This window comes from Ovis aries, chromosome 1 (genome assembly GCF_016772045.2).
Source record: "Ovis aries strain OAR_USU_Benz2616 breed Rambouillet chromosome 1, ARS-UI_Ramb_v3.0, whole genome shotgun sequence".
NCBI classification, from domain to species: domain Eukaryota; kingdom Metazoa; phylum Chordata; class Mammalia; order Artiodactyla; family Bovidae; genus Ovis; species Ovis aries.
The window spans coordinates 106,471,834-106,494,825 of record NC_056054.1 but is presented as its reverse complement, the minus strand read 5'-3'; the positions used below and the strand labels follow the sequence as shown (position 1 = coordinate 106,494,825).

The 22,992-nt window shown below is 46.6% G+C and overlaps 1 protein-coding gene and 2 long non-coding RNA genes across 4 annotated transcripts in view; 2 read left to right on the top strand and 1 right to left on the bottom strand.

Moving 5' to 3' along the window:
- Nucleotides 1–11,188: 11,188 nt before the first annotated feature.
- Nucleotides 11,189–22,893, bottom strand: LOC132658207 (uncharacterized). Its single transcript, XR_009597501.1, has 2 exons — nucleotides 17,218–22,893; nucleotides 11,189–13,477 (listed from the first exon to the last, which is right to left on the bottom strand). It is a non-coding gene; the product is annotated as an uncharacterized LOC132658207 (long non-coding RNA).
- LOC105615960 (uncharacterized) lies at nucleotides 17,162–19,086 on the top strand. The gene is made up of 2 exons (XR_001433813.4): nucleotides 17,162–17,429; nucleotides 18,763–19,086. It is a non-coding gene; the product is annotated as an uncharacterized LOC105615960 (long non-coding RNA).
- The window catches only part of MEF2D (myocyte enhancer factor 2D), a 34,739-nt gene continuing 33,126 nt past the window's right edge, over nucleotides 21,380–22,992 (top strand). For both annotated transcript variants that reach the window (XM_027976410.3, XM_027976382.3), the window contains exon 1: nucleotides 21,380–21,477. The gene's annotated coding sequence lies outside the window, so the exon portion shown is untranslated. The remainder of the gene's footprint in view (nucleotides 21,478–22,992) is intronic.

Below are 22,992 nucleotides of genomic sequence, written 5' to 3'. Positions count from 1 at the left end.
TGTGGCCACTGCTGAGTTTTCCAAACTTGCTGGCATATTGAGTGTAGCACTGTCACTGCATCATCTTTCAGGATTTGCAATAGCTCAACTGGAATTCCATCACCTCCACTAGCTTTGTTCGTAGTGATTCATCCTAAGGCCCACTTGACTTCACATTCCAGGATGTTTTTGAATATAAGATCTTTATTTATATTTCTAAATATCTCCCTAGAATACTAGGACAGAAATTGCTAGATCAAAGAGTATGAACATTTTTTAAAATTAGGTTTTTCCATATTATAATACATATTCATTGTAGAAAATTTCAGTTCAGTTCAGTCGCTCAGTCGTGTCTGACTCTTTGCTACCCCATAGAATGCAGCACGCCAGGCTTCCCTGTCCATCACCAACTCCCGGAGCTTATTCAAACTCATGTCCATCGTGTCCGGGATGCCATCCAACCATCTCATCCTCTGTCTTTCCCTTCTCCTTCTGCCTTCAATCTTTCCCAGCATCAGGGTCTTTTCCAATGAGTCAGCTCTTCACATCAGGTGGCCAAAGCATTGGAGCTTCAGCATCAGCCCTTTCAATGAATATTAAGGATTGATTTCCTTTAGAATTGACTGGTTTGATCTCCTTTCACTCCAGGGACTCTCAAGAGTCTTCTCTAACACCACAATTCAAGAGCATCAAATCTTCAGCACTCAGCTTTTTTATGGTCCAACTCTCACATCCATTCATGACTACTGGGAAAACCATAGCTTTGACTAGACAGACCTTTGTTGGCAAAGTAATGTCTCTGCTTTTTAATATACTGTCTAGGTTGGTCATAGCTTTACTTCCAAGGAGCAAGTGTCTTTTAATTTCATGGCTGCAGTCTTTTGGAGCCCAAGAAAATAGTCTCTCACTATTTCCATTGTTTCCCCATCTATTTGCCATGAAGGGATGGGACCAGATGCCGTGACCTTAGTGTTTTGAATGTTGAGTTTTAAGCCAGCTTTTTCACACTCCTCTTTCACTTTTATCAGGAGGTTCTTTAGTGCTTCTTTCATTTCTGCCATAAGGGTGGTGTCATCTGTGTATCTGAAGTTATTGATGTTTCTCCCAGCAAACTTAATTCCAGCTTGTGCTTCATCCAGCCTTGCATTTCTCATGATGTACTCTGCATGGAAGTTAAAAGAGCAGGGTGACAATATACAGCCTTGACATACTCCGTTCCCAATTTGGAACCCGTCTATTGTTCCATGTTTGGTTCTAACTGTTGCTTCTTGACCTGCATACAGATTTCTCAGGAGGCAGGTAAGGTGTTCTGGTGTTCCCATCTCTGGAAGCATTTTCCACAGTTTGTTGTAATCCATACCGTCAAAGGCTTTGGCCTTTAGTCAATGAAGCAGAGGTAGATGTTTTTCTCTAGTCTTTCCCATTCTGTTGTTTTCCTCTATTTCTTTGCTTTGATCGCTGAGGAAGGGCTTTTTATCTCTCCTTGCTATTCTTTGGAACTCTGCATTCAGATGCTTATATCTTTCCTTTTCTCCTTTGCTTTTCGCTTCTCTTCTTTTCACAGCTATTTGTAAGGCCTCCTGAGACACCCATTTTGCTTTTTTACATTTCTTTTCCATGGGGATGGTCTTGATCCCTGTCTCCTGTACAATGTCATGAACCTCCATCCATAGTTCATCAGGCACTCTATCTATCAGATCTAGTCCCTTAAATCTATTTCTCACTTCCACTGAATAATCATAAGGGATTTGATTTAGGTCATACCTGAATGGTCTAGTGGTTTTCCCTACTTTCTTCAATGTAAGTCTGAATTTGGCAATAAGGAATTCATGATCTGAGCCACAGTCAGCTCCTTTCATTCCAATCCCAAAAAAAGGCAATGCCAAAGAATGCTTAAACTACCACACAATTGCACTCATCTCACATGCTAGTAAAGTAATGCTCAAAGCCAGGCTTCAGCAATATGTGAACCATGAACTTCCAGATGTTCAAGCTGCTTTTAGAAAATGCAGAGGAACCAGAGATCAAATCCATCCGCTGGATCATCGAAAAAGCAAGAGAGTTCCACAAAAACATCTATTTCTGCTTTATTGACTATGCCAAAGCCTTTGATTGTGTGGATCACAATATACTGTGGAAAATTCTGAAAGAGATGGGAACACCAGACCACCTGACCTGCCTCTTGAGAAACCTGTATGCAGGTCAGGAAGCAACAGTTCGAACTGGACATGGAACAACAGACTGGTTCCAAATAGGAAAAGGAGTACATCAAGGCTGTATAGTGTCACCCTGCTTGTTTAACTTGTATGCAGAGTACATCATGAGAAACGCTGGACTGGAAGAAACACAAGCTGGAATCAAGATTGCCAGGAGAAATATCAATAACCTCAGATATGCAGATGACACCACCCTTATGGCAGAAAGTGAGGAGGAACTGAACAGCCTCTTGATGAAAGTGAAAGAGGAGAGTGAAAAAGTTAGCTTAACATTCAGAAAATGAAGATCATGGCATCTGGTCCCATCACTTCATGGCAAATAGATGGGGAAACAGTGGAAACAGTGTCAGACTTTATTTTGGGGGGCTCCAAAATCACTGCAGATGGTGATTGCAGCCAAGAAATCAAAAGATGCTTACTCCTTGGAAGAAAAGTTATGACCAACCTAGATAGCATATTAAAAAGCAGAGACATTACTTTGTCTACAAAGGTCCATCTAGTCAAGACTATGGTTTTCCAGTGGTCATGTATGGATGTGAGAATTGGACTGTGAAGAAAGCTGAGTGCCGAAGAATTGATGCTTTTGAACTGTGGTGTTGGAGAAGACTTTTGAGAGTCCCTTGGACTGCAAGGAGATCCAACCAGTCCATTCTGAAGGAGATCAGTCCTGGGTGTTCATTGGAAGGACCGATGCTAAAGCTGAAACTCCAGTACTTTGGCCACCTCATGCGAAGAGTTAACTCATTGGAAAAGACTCTGATGCTGGGAGGAATTGGGGGCAGGAGGAGAAGAGGATGACAGAGGATGAGATGGCTGAATGGCATCACCGACTCAATGGACATGAGTTTGAGTGAACTCCGGGAGTTGGTAATGGACAGGTAGGCCTGGCGTGCTTCAATTCATGGGGTTGCAAAGAGTCAGACACAACTGAGCGACTGAACTGAACTGAACTGAAGATGTTTTTCTGGAACTCTCTTGCTTTTTCCATGATCCAATGGGTGTTGGCAATTTGATCTCTGGTTCCCTTGCCTTTTCTGAATCCAGCTTGAACATCTGGAAATTCATGGTTCACGTACTGTTGAAGCCTGGCTTGGAGAATTTTGAGCATTTCTTTACCAGCATGTGAGATGAGTGCAATTGTGCAGTAGTTTGAACATCCTTTGGCATTGCCTTTCTTTGGGACTGGAATAAAACTGACCTTTTCCAGTCCTGTAACCACTGCTGAGTTTTCCAAATTTGTTGCCATATTGAGTGCAGCATTTTCACAGCATCATCTTTCAGGATTTGAAATAGCTCAACTGGAATTCCATCACCCCCAGTAGCTTTGTTGGTAGTGATGCTTCCTAAGGCCCACTTGACTTTGCATTCCAGGTTTTCTGGCTCTAGGTGAGTGATCACACCATCGTGTTATCTGGGTTATGAAGATCTTTTTTTATAAAGTTCTGGAAAATTTAGAAAATATTTAAAAGGCAAAAAACAAAGGGGGGCTTCCTTGGTGGGTCAGTGTTTAAGAGTCCTCCTTGCAAAGTAGGGGACGCTAGTTCAATCCTTGGTCTGAGAGGTTCCCACATGCCACAGAGCAACTGAGCCCATGCACCTCAAGTACTGAGCCCACTGCGCCCACGCGCCATGGCTACTGAAGCCCGCCCCTGCAGCCTGTGCTCCCCAGCAAGAGAAGCCATCGCAGTCAGAAGCTGGCGCACTGCGACTAGAGAGTAGCCCCTGCTGGCTGCAACTATAGAAAGAGCAACGACAAAGACCCACCGCAGACAAAAAGTAAAATAAAAAAAGAAATCTTTTTTAAAAAGAAACAAAGGTTAAAATAATTCATGATACCATCAGTAAATGATAGCTACTTGTAACATTTTGATGCATTCTCTTCCAATCATATTTGTAACTAGAATCACACTATATGCATCTTATTTTGTTAACTCCTTATTCCATTGAACACTGTAAACATATCACCATATTAAATGGAATATACCCTAATTTACTTAATCCACCCACTATTAAATAACCATTTAGAGGGTTAAGTTTTGATATATAAAAGAATGCTATGTTGTAAATTCCTTGTAGGGGGCTCTGTTGACACTGTTCTTTCTGGGTCTTTTTTTCCTTTTTTTAGTATCTTAGTTCCCTCACCAAGGATCAAACCTGTGTCCCCCACAGTGGAAACACAGAGTCTTAACTACTGGACTAGCACGGAAGTCCTGAATCTTTTCCTTTAGTGAACTGATCCTCTCTTCCTCTAAATGACTGGTGGGGTTAATGATTTGCAGAATCTGCCTCCCACTGACCAGGACACTCGACTCCAGGTTCTAGAATAGACACAGACTCTCTTCCCCTCTGCCACGAGAATTTGAATTCTGAGGGCGGCACCCAGGAAGGGAAGCCAGTGGTAGCTGAGTCACCAGCTGGCAGCACCGTGGAGAGATGGCCACCAGTTTCTGGCACTGAGATCCCCAGAAGGGTCAGCGTGTCACCTTTCCCAGCGCAAGTCACCTAACCCCTTACAAGCCTGAGTGCCCCTTGGCATCTCCCAGCCAATCCCTGCTTGCTCAAGTTCTTCAGTGCCATATTTTATTATTTACAAAGATTCCTTCCTGATTCATCTTAGTACGTAATCTTTATGCCTGAATTTATTTTCTCAGACTATATTCCTAGAAAAAAAGATGCCGTGTTGAAGGGTAGGCACTTTTTGTATGTGACCTAACATCCTCCAGAAAATCAGTATCAGTTAACAAAGAAAGGGGGCACAGAATGTGAGAGCAAACTGGTGCACCTTGCTGGGGCCAAGAGTCCTGGATCCAGAAGGAAGCCCAGCATGACTCTTGCCAGTCAACCTAAACCTGCCCTCATGGGACTGTGAGACCTCTCAGTTGCCTTTCTACCACCATCAGTGCAGCATAGGCGGCCCCTTCCTCTGCAAGGAACACACATTTTAAAAATACAGGTTGCCAAGACTTTCCTGGTGGTCCAGGGGTGAAGAATCTGCCTTGCAATGCAGGGGATGTGGGTTCGAACCCTGGCTGGGGAACTAAGATCCCCACATGCCTCCCAGCAACTAAGCCAGTGTGCCTCAACCTGAGGGAAACAAATAAATAAAAGAACTTAAAAAAATAAAATGAAAATAAAAAATACAGATTTCCAAATACAGTGTGGTACCCTGGACTGGGTCCGGGAATAGAAAATAAGACATTAATGGGAAAACTGGTGAAAGTGAATAAAGTCTAGAGTCTAGTTAATAATAATATGTTAATATTGGTTTCTTAGTTTTAACAAATGTACCATAGCAATGTAAACTGTTAACCGTGGGGAGAGACAGGAACTCTCTGTACTGTTTCTGCAACTTTTCTGTACATTTAAAACTATTCCAAAATTAAAAGTTTATTTAAAACTGTATCACACCAATTTAGAGTCCCACTGAGAGGGCATAGAAATGTTAGTCTTACCACAACCTTGCCAACAGCAAGTATTTTTAAAAATTCAGTCTTTCAGCAAATATTTATTAAGTACTGTCTATGTACCAGGCACTATCCTAGGTTCTCGGGATCCATCTTTAAACAAAGCAGACATAGATTGATGCCCTCATGGTGTTGACATTGTAGCAAAAAAGATATTTTAGTCTGTTAGAAGCAAAAAGTGCTTTGAACAAGGATTTACTGTATAGCACAGGGAACTATACGCAGTTGCTTTTGATAAACTATAATGGAAAAGAATTGAAAAAAGAATATATATATATATATAACCCAGTAATTTGCTATAAATCTGAAACTAGCAAAATACGTAAATCAGCTATACTTCAATTAAAAAAAAAGAAGTAAGGAGTTCCCTGGTGGTCCAGTGACTAGAACTCCAAGTTCCCAACGTAGGGGGCCCAGGTTTGATCCCTGGTCAGGGAACTAGATCTCACATCATAACTAAGAGTTCGCAAGCTGCAACCAAGATTGAAAGTCCCACATGCTGCAAGTAAGACCCAGCACACTTCAAATAAATAAATTAAATTAAGTTAATATTCTTTAGAAAAGAGAGAAAAAGAAGTAATTCTACTTTGGAAAAAGTAGAATAAGGAACAACACAGGGGAACAGAGAATAAGGGGTAAGCTACGATTTTCAATAGGGTGACCTAGAGAGGCTTCATTGAGGAGGTAACATCACAGCAATGACCTGAAGGAGGTGAAGAGGTAAGCCATGTGCATGTCTGGAGGAAAGGTCTGAGAGATACAGTGGAAGGACGGATCGCATATGGCCTTGTCAGGGGCTGTACAAGATGTCACAGGGACCAAGCTCACCCCAATCCTCAGTTCCTCTGCTACATTCCCCAGCCCCTTGCAGCTAGACAGGACTGTAAGAACAGTTTGGACCAATGAAACGTGAGTGGAGGTGTAATGTGCGTCACTTCCAGGTTGCGGCAATAAAAATCCCACATGTGATTCTCTGGTCTTTCTTTCCCTCGTTGGTGTCTGCAATCCAGACAGTGCAGCGACAAGGTGATAAGAGCCCTCATCAGCCTGGGTCACGCCTGAGTGACTACCTACTACCTACCTAGAGCAGAACCTCCCCCTACCAACTAATAGTTTGACAAGTGTCATGAGCTGAGTCACCAGTTGGTGGCACCCTGGAGAGATAGCCGGGCACGGGCACCAAGACTTAATATGTTAAGCTACCGAGATTTGGGGAGCAGTCACCACTGCACCACATCTTAGCCCATCTGGCCTGACATGGAAGGACTTGGCTTTGGGTTCACTGACTCTACTGTTTCTTTAAAAATTCAAGCATGATTGTTCAGTTTTCATTTCTTTGATAATTACTGAATATGGCTTTTGAACTATGGTGTTGGAGAAGACTCTTGAGAGTCCCTGGAGTGAAAGGAGATCAAACCAGTCAATGCTAAAGGAAATCAACTCTGAATATTCATTGAAAGGACTGATGCTGAAGCTGAAGCTCCAATACTTTGGCCACCTGATGCGAAGAACTGACTCATTGAAAAAGACCCTGATGCTGGGAAAGAGTGAAGGCAGGAGGAGAAGGGGAAGACAGAGGATGAGATGGTTGGATGGCATCACCAACTCGACAGACATGAGTTTGAGCAAACTTCGGGAGATGGTGAAGGACAGGGAAGCCTGGCGTGCTGCAGTCCATGGGGTCACAAAGGGTCAGACATGACCGAGCAACTGAACTGAACTGAACTGATAGCAGATTGTATCTTCTAACATGGGCATAACAAATTCTCCCACCCGCCACGCTCTTCTCACCATGGCATCGACACTCCACCCATTGAGAGGCGGCCTCTGTGCTCCCTTCCCTTGAAGGGGCAGGCCTAGAACTACACTGAAGATGAAGCTATGTGACTTCTAAATCCAGGTCACAACAAATGCTATGCCTTGCATCCTGTCTCGATGGAACATTTGCTCACGGAAGCCCACTGCCATGCAGTGAGGAAGCTGAGGTGACCCAGAGGAGTCAGGTGAGGGTGTCCCAGTTCACGTTCCCAGGTGGGGTCCTAGCTGGCAACTACACGCATGAGGAGGCCTTTGGGAGGACTCCTGCCATTGTCTGTTTGCAACCTCATGAGAGACTCTAAAACAGAACTGCTGGGCTGAGCTCAGTCAAGCCCAGAGCCATAATGATGGTGAGGAGGAGGAGGAGAAGGAGGAAGTTTTAAGCCACTAAGATTTGTTTTTGTTTTTTCAGATTATTGAATAAACTTAACCCATGTAAAATACTTGAAAGAATGCCTGACACATAATATGCCTCCAATAAATGTTACAAAAATTACCTGAAATTTCACTTCTCAGAGAAAATTACAATTAAGATTCTGGTAAATGTCCTTTCCAGGAAACAGCCGTTTACTTCTTCAATTGTGTATACAGATGAGACCAAACTCTACATGATGTTCTGAAACAAATGAAACTCAGTCTCTGTATACACACATCCCATCAGTTCTGCTTCTCTGGAGAATCCTGACTAATACAGTTTATTAGGTTGCTCAGCTCAAATGTTTATTGACTTTCTGTATTTATTTTCTTTTTATCTTTCCTCTCTTCTTTTTTCAAAAAAAAAATGTATTGGAATATAGTTGCTTTACAATGCTGTATTAGTTTCCACTGTGAAGCAAAGTGAATCAGCAATACACATACACATATCTCCTCTTTTTTGGATTTTCTTCTCATTTAGGTCACCGCAGAGGATTGAATAGAGTTCTTTGCGCTAAACAGTAGGTTCTCATTAGTTATCTATTTTATACTTAGTGATGGTATGTATGTCAGTCTCAATCTCCCAATTCATCCCACCCCCCCTTTCCTCCCTTGGTGTCCATAATTTGCTCTACAAGCCACTAAGCTGTTTTGAAAATGTTTATTTATTTGGCTCTGCTGGGTCTCATTGTGGCACGTGAGATCTTCGATCCTTGCAGCATGGAAGCAGTGGCAGCATGTGGGATCTAGCTCCCCGACTAGGGATCAAACTTGGGCCCATTTGACGCAGAGTCTCTTAGCCACTGGACCACCAGGGAAGTCCCTCAAAGCCCCTAAGTTTCAAGGTGGTTTGTTATATAGCAATAGATAACTACAAGAGTGAGGCTGAACATTTTCATTATTCTTACCTAATATATTGAAGTCTTTTTACACGAAGATGCCAAGCCTGCCTTTTCCCTTTCCAGATAACCGTGTGAAAAAGGATGAGGCAATGTATGAAACTACCAGAGATGTCCCTCAGAATGAACTCAGAACAAAAATGTTCTCAGAATAGCTGTTCAATTAACACACATAGGTATTCAATAAATATTTGTTAAATTAGTAATCTTATTCATAGAAGGTGGGGAGATGGGGATATATTGGTTAAAGGGTACAGACCTAGTATTAAGAGGAATAAATCTTGGATCTAATGTATAGCATGGTGACTATATTTAACAACACTGTATTCTTATACCTGAAAGTTGCTAGGAGACTTTTCTCCTAGCAAAGAAGGCAAAAAGTGTGTGTTTGTTCTCACAAAACACACACACACACACACACGATAATTATGTGAGGTTGTTGGTGGTGTTAACTAACCTTACTGGATAATCATTTTGCAATTCATAATTATCAAATCATCACACTGTACACCTTAAACTTATACAATCTTATATGTCATTATAGCTCAATAAAGAGAATAATAACAATGCCCATATTTCTGTACCTTGATTAAATATATTATAATCAATCTAAGTCAGTGTTTTTCATGAAATTCAGATACATTATACAACATTCCCTAGAAATACCAAACTGTTAAATAATTTTAAGAGGCTTACGGCAAAGTTTTACTTTTTCCTTCTCTTCAGTTTCCTTTTTATTAAACGAATAAAATAATGTATATTGCATGGATGCTCAGTCACTCAGTCATGTCTGACTCTTTTTGACCCTATGGATTGTAACCTACCAGACTCCTCTGTCCATGAGATTCTCCAGGCAAGAATACTAGAGTGGGCAGGAGATGCCAGAGCCTCGGGTTTGATCCTGGGTCAGGAAGATCCCCTGGTGAAGAAAATGGCAACCCACTCCAGTATTCTTGCCTGGGAAATCCCATGGACAGAGGAGCCTGGTGGGCTACAGTCCCTGGGGTCCAGAGAGTTGGACAAGACTTAGCCACTAAACAACAAGCACGATACATGTGAAGGTAAGCTAAAATACATTTGCATCCCATTTTCCCTAGAGATAAAGTTTACTGATAGTTTGGTATGGATTCTTCCAGATCTTCTTTCTATATATTTGCATTCCTGGATATGAACTTTTTGTGGCAGAATGTATTTTCCAAAAATGGCCGTGACAATATTTCCCATCCCACGTGCTCTTTCAAAACCTTGCCACACCCCATCAGGCGGAGGTTCTGTCCTCTGTCCGTCTGAGCACGCCTCTCTGTGACAAAAGTGATGTGAGCTGACACCCAAGGCTTGTCTTAAGAAACAATATTGATTCCCCTTGGCTGGCTGTGTTAGGACACACACTTCTAGAGCTGTAAGCCACACTGTAAGAAGTCTGGCTACCCTGAAGCCCCCGTGCCAGGGAGATCACAAAGACAGAGAAAGAAAAGATCATAGCTTTTCTGAACCCCATCTGCTTGAGTGTTCCCACCCCAGGGGCCAGACAGGTGAGGAAGCTTTCATCTTAACCCCTGTCAGAGTGGGACAGCGTGAAACCTGAATGAAAAAGCCCTAACCACTAGGTAATTGATGAATATATATATATATACATCTATACATGCTTATTTGCATAAATGACCTATTACATAGATGTCTCTGAGACTTGTTTTTTTTAATTTATTTATTTTTAACTGAAGGATAATTGCATCACAGTATTGTGCTGGTTTCCGCCAATATCAACATGAACCCACCACAGGTTTACTTATGACCCCTCCCTCTGGAACCTCTCTCCCATCTCCCTCCCCATCCCATGCCTCCAGGCTGTTAGAGAGCCCCGGTTGAGTTTCCTGAGTCATACAACCAATTCCCATTGGTTATCTATTTTACATATGGTAATGTATGTTTCTGCGGTATTCAGTACATCTCACCCTCTCCTTCCTCCCCTGCCACCATGTCCATAGTGAGACTTGTCTTTTGTGGGATCTTAGTTCCCCAACCAGGGATCCATTGAACCTGTGCCCCTGCAATGGAAGGCCAGAGTGTTAACCACTGGGCCACCAGTAAAGTCCAAGGTTTGCTTTTTTCACTGAGCAATTTCTGAGACTGTTGTATGTCAGTGGGCTCAGATCCACTCAATATTTTGTAAGGCTGTGCAGTATTCTATAGCATAGATATTGCATAACAGAGCATAGAGAATTTTCAAACATCTTTAGCTGTGGCCTCCCTTATGGCAGAAAGTGAAGAGGAACTAAAAAGCTTCTTGATGAAAGTGAAAGAGGAGAGTGAAAAAGTTGGCTTAAAGTTCAACATTCAGAAAATGAAGATCATGGCATCTGATCCCATCACTTCATGGCAAATAGATGGGGAAACAGTGGAAACAGTGGCAGACTTTATTTTGGGGGGCTCCAAAATCACTGTAGATGGTGATTGCAGCCATGAAATTAAAAGACACTTACTCCTTGGAAGGAAAGTTATGACCAACCTAGATAGCATATTCAAAAGCAGATACATTACTTTGCCCACAAAGGTCCGTCTAGTCAAGGCTATGGTTTTTCCAGTTGTCATGTATGGATGTGAAAGTTGGACTGTGAAGAAAGCTGAGCGCTGAAGAATTGATGCTTTTGAACTGTGGTGTTGAAGAAGACTCTTGAGAGTCCCTTGGACTGCAAGGAGATCCAGCCAGTCCATTCTGAAGGAGATCAGTCCTGGTGTTCATTGGAAGGACTGATGCTAAAGCTGAAACTCCAATATTTTGGCCACCTCATGCAGAGTTGACTCATTGGAAAAGACTGATGCTGGGAGGGGTTGGAGGTAGGAGGAGAAGGGGATGACAGAGGATGAGATGGCTGGATGGCATCACCGACTTGATGAACATGAGTTTGGGTGAACTCCAGGAGTTGGTGATGGACAGGGAGGCCTGGAGTGCTGCAATTCATGGGGTCGCAAATAGTCGGACACGGACACGACTGAGCGACTGAACTGAGCTGAACTGCCTCTTCAAAGTAAGAGTTCCTGGAAATTCACGGTTTAAAACAAGTCAAATAAGCTGCTGGTCCCAGCCAGTGCCTCTCCTCACTAACCTCCATATAGGGAGAGGCCTCTGAAGAGACTCCTAGCTTTTGATGACATTTACAAATCAATCACCTTGTAGAGGGTCTAAGGACAGGTCAAGCAGCGCTTCTCTATCTGTTTTGTTTTGCTTTAAAGAAGGCAATGGCAACCCACTCCAATACTCTTGCCTGGAAAATCCCATGGACAGAGGAGCCTGGTAGGCTGCAGTCCATGGGGTCGCAAAGAGTCGGACACAACTGAGCGACTTCACTTTCACGCACTGGAGAAGGAAATGGCAACTCCAGTGTTCTTGCTTGGAGAATCCCAGGGATGGGGGAGCCTGGTGGGCTGCCGTCTATGGGGTCGCACAGAGTCAGACACGACTGAAGCGACTTAGCAGCATAGTTGATCCGGGCTTCCCTGGTAGCTCAGCGGGTAAAGAATCTGCCTGCAATGCAGAAGAGCCCAGTTTGACTCCTGGGTCGGGAAGATGCCCTGAAGGGATAAGCTACTCACTCCAATATTCTTGGGCTTCTCTGGTAGCTCAGATGGTAAAGAATCTGCCTGCAATAAGGGAGACCTGGGTTCGATCCCTCGGTTGGGAAGATCCCCTGGAGAAGGAAATGGCAACCCACTCCAGTATTCTTGCCTGGAGAATCCCATGCACAGAGTCCACGGGAGCCCAAAGAGTTGGACATCACTAAGCACAGCATAGCATAGTTGATTTAAAATGCTGTGTTAGTTTCAAGTGTACAACAAATGAATCAGTTATACACACACATATATCCACTTTTTTTTTAGATTCCTTTCCCATACAGGCATCTGTTGTTGTTGTTGTTTTTAATTCTCTCCCTCTTTTTAAGGTACAATGGACATATAACATTGTATTAGTTTCAGGTATACAACATAATGATGGTTCAATATTTGTATATACTGTGAAATGACCAGCACAATCCATGATCGCATGTAGTTCCAATTTTCTCTTGTGAAGTTTTTTTCAGTCTTGAATGTACATTCGAATCACCCCTGAAATCTTGTTAAAATGAACGTTATGATGAGTAGCTCTGGAGTGGGCCGACCTTCTCAGCAGTGCTGACCGTCTCCCAGGTGATGCCTGTGCCCACTGAATCAGGGGTTACCAAACCTCAGCTAGCTCCTGATGACCCTTGCTTTCCTTGCTCACCTTCCAAAATGGTGTAGGGGTGGGGTTCAAGCCTGGAGTTTTGAAAACTGATCTCTCCCTCCTCCTAAAGACTGGAAGCTCCTATTCTCACCTCCAGTCTTTGCTTCCCTTCTGTTCTCCAGGATTCTTCACAGACCGGGGGAAATGCTACCACAACCGTCCGTGCAAGGTCCCTCGATGCTGAACTTCACGGGGCAGAGACCGGAAGTCACCGAATGAATGGGCTATAGATGTGATTCTCACTTTTCCAGAACTTCGGTGCTTTCGTTTCCACTCTAAATATCTGCTTTAGGAGAGAAATGGGTAGAGAACTGGCGTTGGGAACTGTGTTCCCTCTGTCATCTGCCATCGTTATGCCGTCTGTTCCAGTAGAGGACTCTTCTTTGGCCCTTTCTTGACACTTCTGCTTTAACATGACCTTCCTCCACCCTGCCATGAGAGAGAGAGAGAGAGAGAGAGAGAACCTTCTAAGATGTTCCACAAACCTCTGCCATGCTTTGAACATCCTGGTACTATACCAACAGATTTGCACCACTCTGGCATCCGGCCTCGGTTACACACGATCTTCTCCTGTCGGGGATGGAAGGAGAGGGGCTTTGTAGCAAGGCACGTTTACATTATGTATCGGAATCTTTGCAGTAGTCTGTGAGTATCACCCTCACGTTATCCCGGAGGAAACTGAAGCTCAAAGAGGGTCAGTGACTCATCTAAGGCCACACTGCTAGAAATGACTAGCTGGGATTGGATCTCAGATCTGCCTGACTCAGCCTTCTCCCCAGGTTTTCGCCCCAGAAATCTGAGCAATTCCGAGGTCCCTGCGTGACCATGCTGGGTTTCTCAGTGCCCTTTTCTTCCTCATTAGCAGCTGCAGCAATGAATTCATGAGAGTACAGCTCAGATTACCCTCTGAGGTCTCCCCTCTGTGTGGAGTCCTGGGCCCCTTCAGTGTTCCTTCTTTTGGCAACAGTGAAACCATTTTCTCTCTGACCCATGACTGGGCAGAGGGGCCCAGGTTGGAATCCCACAGCCACCTCTTGGACGAATATGCACACCTTCCTTAAACTCTCTGAGCTTCATCCTCTGTAAAATAAGGATGATAATTGTATGTCAGCTGAGCTATTGTAGGATGATGAGAAGAGGGCATCTAATGCCTTTCAGAGTGCCTGGCATCAAGCAGGAATGAAAACAAAACAAAGCTTATACCTTTCTATCCTTGATTTTTAAACTTTCTCATGGATCAGGACTAAGACAGCCTCTTATTGGCTCCTGAGTCTTCCCAGCAACACAGCCTTCCAGGGGCAAGTGGGGAGTGTGTGAGATGAAGCGATTTCCCAGCTCTTACTGAGAGCAGGGGTGGCGGGCGTGGGGGAGTGGATGTTTGGGGGTAGGGGGGTGTCTTCCCAGGGGGAGCAGTGGTAAAGAATCTGCCTGCCAATGCAGGAGATGCAGGAGACATGGGTTTGATCTCTAGGTTGGGAAGATCCCCTGGAGGAGGGCATGCCAATCCACTCGAACATTCTTGCCTGGAGAATCCCATAGACAGAGGGGCCTGGCGGGCTACAGTCCACGGGGTCGCAAAGAGTCAGACACAGAATACGCACACAACAATAATAAATAATAACTGAGAGCAAGAGGAGGCTGAAGCACACCCTGTTCCCTGTGGAATTTGGGGACCATACCCGGACAGACCTCAGGAAGTTATTAACCAGTATGTGCAACATGTGTGAGTGGAGGGCAAGGGGGAGAACCAGAGTTTGGCAAGACACCAGTGGGCAGGCTGGCACTCCAGAGGGGGTGCTGAGCATGAACCACCATGGTGCCCACCCCGTCACTTCCCCAGTGCCCTGTCACAGGTGCTCAATAAACAACTGTTAAAGGAAGGTGCTCTTTGGGGACAGGGGCTGGCTGAGCCACTGGAGGAAGTGGCAGAAGAATGGTGATGGCCCTGAGTCCACGCTGCATGAAGGTCTGAGCTACTTCCTGACAGACTTGTTAGAGGTGTGGTTCAATGAGCGACAGGGCTCAAAGGAGAAAGAATATACACTTTCCTATTGGTGGTTGCTTCTGTCGAACTCCAGCCAACCTAAAAACAAATTTTAAGTAACAGAATGAAAATAATGAAATACAATAGAGATCTTCAGTTTTGAGAACACTGAGATTTCCGGGACGAGTGAGAGACCCCACTACCACACTGCCTCTCTTTTACCGAGCCTCCATCAGACTTGGGAGGCCAAGGCAGCAGGATCAACCAGACTCTCCATTCCAACTCCTGCCAACTTTCTGCCCTCTGGCCTATGCATTTCCGCAGATACTCCTTTAAGCGGATGGGGCATTTGACCCCTTCTGTCGCCTGATGAAAAATGCTTAACCTGGTCTTTTGTCCCCTAGCTCGAATCCCCACCACTGGCTGCTCTCAAGAGAGAGTCTGAGGAGTATATCACAGGCAAGTGCACACACAGTCACAGCACCCTGGAGAAGGACCACACACTTACACACTCATTAACACTTGGATTGACAAGTACGTCTCTCTTCTGTAACTCATGAGGAGGATGGAGAGGGAGCCTTGAGTCTCGTCCACTCTGTTCCCTTACTGTCTCCCTGCCTGCCCTGCCCCCTACAAACGGTGCCAGGGCCCCCTCCTATGCTGCCAGGTACACAGCCTCTGGTTGCTTAGCAACGGCGTGCCTCTCCTCCCTATCTCAGCAACCTCTCCACGTAGCTTTAGTGTCAGCCACAGCAGGGAGAGCCAGACTGGACCTGACAGGAGCTGCTGCTGCCGTTAGGGAATGTGTGGGAAAAAGTCCCCAAATAGGCCCAGGTTCTTTTTTAACATTCATGTTCCACACTGACTCTCAGAAACTCCTGCCACCCTCCCTTGTCCCCAGCTTCTGCCAGGCTGCTGATTCCCCCTCCCAACTGGACATCTTGCCCCACTGCTGTGCTCTCTCTGCACTGGGTCTCTGGATCTGTCCCATGTGATCTATTCCTCTTTTGAGGTTCAAGGCCCCTTGTAATCCTGTAACTCCACGTCCACGGGTGTCTATCTCTGGGGTCTCTGTGGCTGTCCCAGGCTCTCTTTAGGCCCCTCCCGCTTAGAATGAGTAACTGTCTGTCTCCCCTTCACTAACACTAATCCCCTCACTCCCCACCTCCAAAAACTGATCATTGTGATGACCCCATGTTGCCTTAGCAACCATGACCACAACCCCTTGTTTCCACCTTTTCAGGAAAAGTCTGCGGTGGGAGGCGCCTCACAGAAATGACCCCTAGGCTTTCTGCACTCAGCCAGCCCCCACTTCAGGTTCAATGGAAACTGACATTGGACTTCTGGCCAAGAAGAGGACTAGCTCCAGAAAAGCAAGTCATCTCTGCTGCTCTCCCTCCTCATCAGCTATAATGTCAGAGTCCCAGAGAGAAGCTCTTGCAGAGGCTCAGCACCTGCAGTGGGCAGGAACCCGCCCACCCAGAACAGTGCTGCCTAGCGCTGCCCCAGCTGATAGAGTGCCTTCCCAGGGCATGGTGTCGATCCCCCTGTCTGTGTCACCTGGCCTGATTTCTCTACCTACCCCATCTCCCTCAGTCCCCGAGGCTCGGGTCTGACGATATCATCTGTGGATTAAGAACCAGGACTAGGGAGCAGTCAGCAAAGAGATGGCTGAGAAAATACTTCCAGAGTAAAGGAAGATGGGGTGGAGCCCAGCTCCTAGGCAGGGTTGGCTTGGAGGGATGCTGAAATGAGGGCATGCGAGAGATTTAGGGAGGGAGGCCTGGATTCTGCCTTCTAGCAGAGGAAGCCAGCAAACAGCAGATGGAACTTTCAGGCAGGAGGCCGGATCGAGTGACCTCACCCAAACCCTGTGGTCTGCTGCTATTGCAACCTGGCGAGTCTCCCAGCTCTCCTGGGTCCCCAAGTGGGAGAGCTTTTTATAGTTCACTCCCCAACTTGGGTTTGAATAATTAAACAAGATGGACAGAAATAGCAGCCGGACAGCTAAGGCGGTTATTTTAGGGTTTTCTAGAACACAGAGTGCTCCTGGGCGGCACCCCACCCATGCAGGGGGTGGAGCCAGCATGACGGCCGATGGGAGATTCCTGTGGGGGAAACCCACCCGCATCCCCCAGGGTTCCTTGGGGTGACAGGTTTGCTGTCAGCCAGAGGAGGGTCTCACCGCTTCTTCCTGGTCTTCAAGGAAGGAGAGGGCTCTCTCTCGGCCTTCTGCTCATAGCTCCACCCCTGGCAGGAAGTCCCTTCTGTTGTCTGTCAGACCTTCTACTTCAGAGATGGTGACAGATATTGAAAATCAGATCGATAAGCAGCTTCAAGACAGACTGAATCAGGAGGAGGTGGCTACAGCTCCTCTGGCCAAGGAGCTGGAATCAGGTGATAGGAGGTTTTGTGTCCCTCTCCAACCTCACTCCCCATATATCTGTTGGGAAGCCGTGGGGGGAATGAGGACTGGCGTGGAGGATGGGAGGCAGAGCGGGAGAGAAGAATTGAGGGTGTATGTTGGGGGACGGGGTGGCGAACTAGGCTCCAGAGAAGAAAAGACCAAAGCTGGATTAGTGTCAGGGCTGAGAAACTCTGAAGGGGCAAGAAGCTCTCCTCTTCTAGCTCCCTGGTGTCCTGTGTTCCTGGCATATGCTCAGCCTGGGTTTGCTGGGACAGAGCTTTAGCAGCTGAGCTGGGAATGGGGAGCGGTGGGGAGGGCCCCCTCAGTTCTCCATTGCAGACCAATCATTTGTGGCTTGTTTGCATAATACTTTTGGTTCAACCGCAGAGATTAGGGCCTCACCCCAACTCTACCCTGAGGCTTTAAAAACCTGGGGCACAGAGGGGGCACTTGTCATGTTTTCTCTCTTTAGATAACAATTTCAGGGGTGGGTTTGGAGGTCAGATTTCAGGAAATACTGAAATACTCATTCATTCGTGTTTATTCATTCAACAAACATTTCAAAAGCACCAACTCAAACTCTTGCCTTGTGTTGGTGCTGGGAATAAATTAGTATGGCAAGCTCCTTGCTCTCAAGAAGCCTGAAGTTTAGTAGGGAAGATGGCCATCTTAAAACCTACTCTCCACCATTTTTGAGCGCTTACTATGAATAAGATACCATATAGGAACTTCGCAGAGATTGTCCCACTTAATCCTCATAACAAGTCTGTGGTCTAAGCAGCATTAGCCCCATTTGACAGTTAGTAGAACCGAGAAGAGACCTGTCCAAAGTCACAAAGCTTGTAAACGGAACTGGAACCTGTGTGCATGTGATTCCAAGTTCTGTGCTCTTATGCCGTGGATATTCAAAAGACAGCGAGACTGTCTTTAGCTTCGGGTATGTGCTACGCGTGGTTGGGTGGGGCAATCAGGGAAAGATGTTTTTGCCCTGTACTTCATTCATTCTACAAATTCTTAAACTGAGTATCTAGATACTCCGTCCTTTGCTCTTAGTGCCGAGGATCCTGAAGTGACCGAAGTCCTTGCGCTGTGGACATGCTCTTCAGGGATAGAAGAAAGGCTGAAATTATAATTGGGCGAGTCGTAAAGCCAAGTTGCCTTTACCCTCAGAGTTGCTCTGTTCTCTCCCAGGGACAAATTTCTGGGTAATCTAGAGGAAAGGCCCGGCCGTCCTACTCTGGGAAGTCCTTCCTAACGTCTATCCTGCATTTCTTTCTGTTCCAATAGATTTCCCCACCTCGCATTTCATTTCTCTTTTTCAAGGCCAAACCTCACAGCAGTAACCCGGCAGGACGAAAGCGTCTGGCCCTTTAAGGCCACCTTCTTCCCCCCACGTGCCGTCTGGTTGGGCTGGCGACGCTGACGCACGCGTGACGTCAATGGCAGCTGGCGGAGTCTGGGCACGAGGAGCGAAGTTGGGATGGGGGTTGGTGGGGCGAAAACCAGAGGGCGGTTTATTTGCATTTAAAGGGGCCACTCCAGGGTTAGCGCTCAAGGCTTTAAAGATTTGTGTATTTGGAAAACTTTCCGTCTTGCGCTAGGGGACAAGAAAAACGCGTGGTACAGCCAAAGTCTGTCGTGACTGGAGTTTGCGATGTCGATTATGTCCTTCCGCGGAAAGGGGGAAATAGTCCCTCGGTGCCGGGGCTGGAACCACGTGACCTGGAGGGGGCGGTGGGGGGGTGGGGAGAGGGAAAAAGGGAGGAGCTGGGGAGTCGACTGTCAGGCTTGGTTTCAGCTGCCCCCACCCCCACATCCTGCCCACCCTCCTGCAGCTGCCACCACATCCTGCCCAGCCGGGGGCAGGGAACTCGTGTTGGGGGGCACTGACCCAGGACCCGGCTTAGGCACCCCGTCCCTGCCCCCTTCAGTTCCAGGGCGGGGCATCTGCCCTTTGCCCCGGGCCTGGCCCCAGGCACCCTGGCACTGAGCTTGGGGGACAGCTCTGCCAACAATCTTGGACATCTCTCTGCCTGACTCCTCCCCGCGCCCTACCCCCGGCCCAGAATGGGACTTGTTCGGTCCCAGATCAGAGCCCCATTCCTGGCCTAGCACAGTTATCAATAGACAAATGGAGGTGTTCAATAAAGTTTTTTGTAATCATAACTCAGTTACACAGCTACAAACACATACAGAAATTCAGGCAACAGAATGCTGAGCGCATACCATGCCAGCCCCTGCAAAGCTCAAAGCTGAGTTAAACTGCTGCCCTCAAGGAGCTCAAAATTACCGAAAGACAGTAAATTAGAAACCAAGAATGCCAGTACAATGCATTGTGTACTGATGAGGTAGATACAGAGAATACACTAAACAGAGGTACAGGAAAACACAAGTTCACATGGAAAATGTCTACACAGAAGAATCACCAGTATATTACGTGTGCTGATGGCACAAGCAAGGTGGAAGAGGTGGGGAGAGATTGGGGGCCTTTGCTGGGATTACTGGAAAACTGGGAGGAAGAATGATCAGCCCAATGGAAAGGATGACATGCATGGAGGTGAGGATGGAGATTGTCCAGATGGCTGTGGAGAAGGCAAGAGGGGTTAACCAAACAGCCAGACAGAGGCTGAAACGGTGGTAATGGCATCCCAGAGTTCCATAGTCAGGACAACAATCAGGAGAGCAGCAGCCCTTGTGGATGAGGCAGGCCTTTCCAAATTAAGTTGTACAGGGGTGTTTGGGGAAGCACGAATCAAGGGAGCTGCTGAGGTCCCTTTGCCATACAAATAGATGAAGATGATACTGTTCAGAGGAGTTTACACACTTTTTAGAACCTTGGTGGGCATTTGTCTAACTCCTAGGGGGTTTTATGGCAACATTAGGTGACTTTTCTCTAAGAAAGATGAGTCGGTAAAGGGAGAGAAAGATAAGGGAGACCCAGGCGTCTGAGCCCGTCTAGGTATTTTTCACCTAGTGCATCCTGGGATGGGTAGTCCAGAGGCTAGAAGAAAAAGATATAGTGAGTCATTTTCCGGAAGTCTTTATTATAGTCTAACTTGCAGCAGTACTCCCTAGATCCTTTCTTAGTTCTCCATGGAAATCAAGACCTCATGTTTGTTCCTCTTCCTTTCCTATGAAGTTCTCTCTATAAATAAGTGTATATGTAAATTCTATTCCACTTGTAATGTCATCCTGTTCCACTCTTTCCTACTCTGTTTTCTACTGGATTATCATTTCAGCATCTCAGGGTCCAAGATACTTCACCTCCTCTACAGAGTTTATCCCTCCCTCCCTTTCTCTCTCCTGCTTTTCCTGGCCCTTTAGCACCCTCCCAGGTGACTCACCTACCTTCCTTCCTCATTCCTTTGTTAAGGACCCAACATTCCAAGGCAGCGAGGACCAGCTGGCCAATCACAGCCCTGACAAGCCTGCCTCAGGCTTGAGATTGGCTGAGCTGCAGCTGGCGGGAGGCTCACCACGCAGATATATAGGATATTGTGGAGGGGGGTTCTGGGAATCAGCTCTGGGAAAGAATTTGTATTGGGACCGTTAATGTTTTGGGAGAGAATCCTTCAACTAGAGCCAGAGGGGTCTTCAGCTGGGAGAGCCTCGAAACTGAAGGCAGGCTGATTGACCCAGCTCTCTTGGTCTCCTGGGACCTGGATGCCCCCTCCCCACTTTAATTTTTTTCCTATGATCTCGGACCCAGTGGTCTGAAGGCTTAGTTCCCAGGCCCGTCCCTAAGAAGTCTTTTCCAGCAGCCCTGGATCTCTCCAGTCTCAACATTCTGCTTTCCCGACGTCGGAAACAGCCGGAAAATAAACACCCTGATGACTAAACGGTTTCTCCAGCTAGAGCCTGGGGAAGCACTAAAAATAGAGGCCACAAGTGAGGGGAGGTTCCCCAGTTGAGGGGTGGGGGGGCACTTTCCCATCGTGCTATTGCCACAGCCCCAAGCCTGGCACAAGGCTCTGTTCTTCTCAGAGTCCTTGGGGACCAGGCAGATGGGCTCCCCCTGCCTACCCTGAGGTCCTTCAGGTAAGCCAGCTGTGCCTGGTAGGGAAGACAGACATCTTCTGGTGCTGGGGCCCCAACTCTTAAATCTAATGGGGAGCTAAAGCTACTTTTGGGGACAAAGTGGGACAGTTTAAATCAGGTTTCCAGAAGGAGTGGTCAGGTGGAAGAGACGGAAACTGAGGCCAAGGAAATAGCCTGCTGGCTTCCTGTCTTAAAACATAAGACAAGCCTCCAACCTATTTGCAAAGCAATTCCACTGAACTTGCCTCCCCTGAGGATCCTGTGGGATAATGGGCCTAAAGGGGTCTTGACAGTCCAGCCCTTAGGTTTATTATAAAGCAGCATGGGCTACCGTTCAAAGTAATCTACTTGTATGAACTAATTTAATCTTCACACCAATTTATGAGTTAGGTACTATTATCATCATCTCTACTTTACCCATGGGGTACAGGGAAGTTAAGTAATGTGCCTATGTTCCCAGTTAATAAATGGTGAATAAGGATTTGAGCCAAGATAGCTTGACTCCCCCAAAGTTGATGCCTCTAATCACCGTAACATGCAGCCCCTTTCAGGGATATGTCTTCAACCCTTAACCTAGAATTGACCCTTTGTCCAGTAAATCAGACCCAGTAGAAATCGAAGTATGTGAAGAACTGAGTGCCCTTCTGTTCTGCAAGGTTCTTTGAGATCTAAGCCAGATTCCATCATTTTGTCAAGCTCAAGGTAGGAAGCTGACATTGGAGTAACGGGGAGTAAGTCTGACAGGGTCAGTTGTCCAGTACACATGGCACCCACACTCCTGTTGCAAGCCAGGAGAGGATTCACCACACCCTGGAGCAAACAGGAATTATAAACTTTTTAAAACAGCTACTACTCTGCTTCTTTAATAAGATGCTTTTGGGCGTTTCCTGTGCTGGGGGAAATTAAGGTCACACCCCTTTAAATTGCCCCCTCGGCTGTAAGTGCTCTGGGGCCGCAGGCACCCGGGATTAGGTCACCCAGGAACTATGAGCTGTCGCTTTAAATTGCTGGGCGTCAGCCGAGCCGGGTCCCAGGCAGGGAGGGGGGCCTGTCACAGGTAGAGGGAGCAAACGAGCTCGCCAGGTAACCCCCTAGAAATGCACCGGTCTCTTTAAGTGGGGCTTCGGCACACCCTAAATGAGAGAGATGGAATCTTCTCAACACCTAGCATCTACCCTTAATTTATCTACTAAGACTCCTACCTCCCAACTCTCTCGGAGCTTGGGGGTTGGGGGAGTTGTCGATATAGCTTGAGTGCATGGGAGAGTATGCGTGCAGTCCGCCGAACCTCCCCAGAAAGGACCTCCTCAAGCGCATGGTGGCAGCAGTGCTAGGCGGCCGTCCCGCCGGCTAAAGCCGGCACCACGGGCACGGGCTGATCCCTGTAGAGGCCTCTGGGTCTTGCCTCCCCACTTTGCCTCGCTCTGTCGCTTCCTCCCTCCCTCCCTCCCGGCAGGCGGAGGGATCTGCCGCTGCCGGCGCCGCAGCCTAGCTTGGAAGGGCGGTGGGGTGGGG